Raw genomic sequence first — 3,640 nt, forward strand, 5'->3', positions numbered from 1 at the left:
AGGATTGGTATCAGTTCTTCCCTGAAAGCTTGGTAGAATTCTCCTGTAAAGCCATCTATTCCGGGAGTTGTTTTTGTTGGCAATCCATTGATAGCTGTGTCTATTTCTTCTATTGCTATTGGTCTGTTGATATTCTTGATGTCCATCTGGAATAATATAGGGAGGGATTGTCTTTCCAAGTATTTATCCATGTCTTCCAAGTTGCTGAATTCATTGCAGTACATGCCTTCATAGTACTGTGTATTTATTCTTTTGATTTCATTAGGGTCCATTGTAATGTGCCCTGTTTCATCCTTCATCCTTGTTATCAAAATGTGTTTCTTCCTTTCTTTGGTTAGGATTGCCAGTGGTCTATCAATTCTGTCAATCCTTTCAAAGAACCAACTTTTAGCAGCATTACTTTCTACCATAGTTGTCTTATTTTCCCTCTCGTGTATCTCAGCCACGATTTTTATATTTCTTCTCTTTTACTATTAGTAGGATTTCCCTGTTCACTCTGCTCTAATTGCTGTAAGTTTTGTGTCAGCATGACAATCATAAGTCTCTCCTCCTTTTTCATGTGTGCATGTATGTATTGCTACCAAGCTTTCTCTGATAACTGCCTCTGGTGTGTCCCCAAAATTTTGGTACATCGTATTCTCATTCTCATTGGTTTCTAGAAATTTTCTAATATTATTTCTAATCTGGGCCAGCACACGCTCCTTTTGCAATAGAGTTATTCATCCTCCATTTGTTCGCCCTTGTTTTCTTCATCGTCTTTTGGTTGATTTCCAGCCTTATGGCACAGTAGTAAGAGAGGGAGGTCTGTATGATCTCATTGTTCTTGAATCTACAGAGATTCAAATTGTGCCCCAGCATGTGGTCTATCTTCGTGTATGTGCCATGTGGGCTTGAAAGAATGTGATTTTTTTTTTTTTTTTTTGCATTTGGGTGGAGCGCTCTGTATATATCTATCAAGTCAAACCATCTAATTGTAATGTTTATATCTGGAGCCTCTTTGTTAAGTTTATTTCCCTGTGATCTACCTTTCTAAGAGAGTGGTGTATTAAAGTCACCTACTATAATTGTTGAGACCTGTGATTTCTTTTTTCATCTTTTGGAGAATTTGATGGACGAATTTTGTGGGTCTCTCATTGGGCGTGTATATATCTATTATGCTCACTAGTTCTTGGTCTACTGTTCTCTTGAGCATTATATAGTTCCCCTCCTTATCTCTTGTTATGGCTTGAGCCTTAAGATCAATTTTATCCATGATTAGAATTGCAACCCCTGCTTCTTTTGAATTGCTAGTTGCTTGGTATGTTTTTCTCTAGTCTTTAATTCTCAGCATATTTTTCTCTATAATCTTGAGATGTGTTTCCTGTAGGCAACCGATTGAGGGCTTATGTTTTCTAAGCCAGTGTACTAGCCACTACCTTTTAATGCCTGAGTTCAGTCTATTGATATTCAGGGTTATTGCATCCATCTGTGGACTCTTTGATGTCATCTTGTACCTTTTATGTTGGGTGTTTTCCTACATCTCTTTCTTAGCAGTGGTGTGTGTGTGTGTGAGTGTGTGTGTGTGTGTGTGTGTGTGTGTGTGTGTGTTTCATTCTTGCCTTCTTTTCACCGTTTAGTCAATGCTATCTTGAGGGCTGCTGTTTTCACTATGTTGACCTCTGGATGGAGTTGTTCTATGTGGCGGTCTCTTATTTGTCCTTGATGAGTGTTGTTCTTCTGCCCATAATGGGTTTGCAAGGATCTTTTGCAGAGATGTTTTTGTTTGTTTGTTTTAACAGATTCTTTGAGGTTTTTCCTTGTCCAGGAAGATTCTTACTTCTCCATCAATCTTGATAGATAATTTGGCTGGGTAGAATATTCTTGGGTTTGCATTATTTTCCTTCAATTTTCAGAATATGTTACTGGATTAACTCCTCTTCTTTATAGTATCTGCTGATAGGTCTGAGCATATTCTTATTTTGATTGCCTTCATAGGTGACTGTGCTTTTTCCTCAATCTGCTCTTATGATTTTCTCCTTTTCCTCAAAATTGGATTGTTTAGTTATTATGTTTGGTGACTTCTTGGCATTCAGTCTAGCTGGTGTTCTTTCATCCTTCTGAATGGTTTCTTGGTTTTCATTCATGAAGCTGTAGAAGTTTTCCTCTAAGAATTTCCTCACTGTATTTGCTGTTGACTTCTTCATTGTGTCTTGTTCTGGTAATCCGGTTATTCCTATGTTGTTCCACTTCATAGCATCAGACATAGTTTTCAGGTTTTCTTCAGCTTCTCTGACTATGTATCTTGACTTTGCCACCGTCCTCATTTGTTAAACTCTGCTTGGTTGTTCTCTAGGCCACTGGTTCTATTCTCTTCCTCTTCCAGTCAGTTAGTGATTTCCAGGAATTTGCAACTAGTTTTTGTTATCTGGTACCTTAGCTCTTGTATTCCCTTTGGTCCATGGCATTTATCTCCTCTATCATTTCATCATTGTTCTGTATTGATTCCCTCATATCCCGTATGACTCTAAGCAGCATTCTGAAGATTTCTTTCTGTGGGAGGTCAATGTTTGCCTCTTCTAGGACTGCCATTAGGTCTAGGTCATACCCTGACAATGGATTTTGTTTCTCTTGTTTTATTGTTGAAGTTGTTGAAACAGCTTGCTGCTTCTGTGTCGATTTATTGGAACTACATGCCATTTTCCCTGGAGTGAAAGAGCCCTGGGATTGCTCTTAGGGAGGTGGGTACTGATGCTTCTTGCAGGCTGCCTATATCCAACTTACCTGAGTGGCTTTATTTCCCCTTTGTCCCACTGGGGTTTCCCTCTCACCCTATCCTATCAGGAATCTGCTGTTTGGAGGGCAGGTGGGTGGGGGGGCTTTCAGTATTCAGGCTCTGAGGTCTTCCTGTGTCATACTCCAGCAACCCCCAGGCCTCCATAGGAGTTGTTTGCAGCTGTATGCACACCAGTTCGAAGGAAAGTGCTGGTCTGGGTGTGGTGGACTGCAGCTCAGGGAGTGGGGATGTGGCTGGGTGAGGGTCCCTTCCCAGATAGAATCAGCCAGCTGAGTCTTTTAGAGGGGTGGGGAACACCTGGCAGGACAGGGAAAAGGAAGGCAGGAAAGTGCTCTTCTTCTAGTGAGGATCCACCAACAGGCAGCAGGAGGGTCATTGCTGTTTAGGATATTAAACCATGGTTACACCAGCCTCTGTTGGGTCGCTGGAACTTGGGATCCTGTGGCTGACCTAGACACAGTGCTCCACTGCAGTGCAGCAGCAGGTGCCAGACTAGTTTCTGTGGGTTCAGGAGAATTAACTGACTGTTGTGAGAATTAATGGACAGCTTTGGAATCCCTGTTTGGCCCACAGACCTATCAACCCACCAATCTTCATTGAACTGCCAACGTGAGCTGCCTACCTGGTCACTAGCTTGCTGAGGTCTCCCACAAGTCTTTCTTAAACTTAAAGAATTCACGAAAACCTCAAGCCTCAAATTACAATATTTGAAAATTCTTTGGGAAAAATACTGAATGATGCATGAGGCACAAAAAGAAGATTGAAAGAATACACAGAGTCTGTACCAAAATAATGAGTTAACATTAAGCCATTTCAGGATGTAGCATATGAGAAAAAAACCAATGATACCAAATGTTCAAATTTTTT

Source organism: Echinops telfairi, unplaced genomic scaffold, assembly GCF_000313985.2.
Source record: "Echinops telfairi isolate 266 unplaced genomic scaffold, ASM31398v2 ScPeMD7_36;HRSCAF=134, whole genome shotgun sequence".
NCBI classification, from domain to species: domain Eukaryota; kingdom Metazoa; phylum Chordata; class Mammalia; order Afrosoricida; family Tenrecidae; genus Echinops; species Echinops telfairi.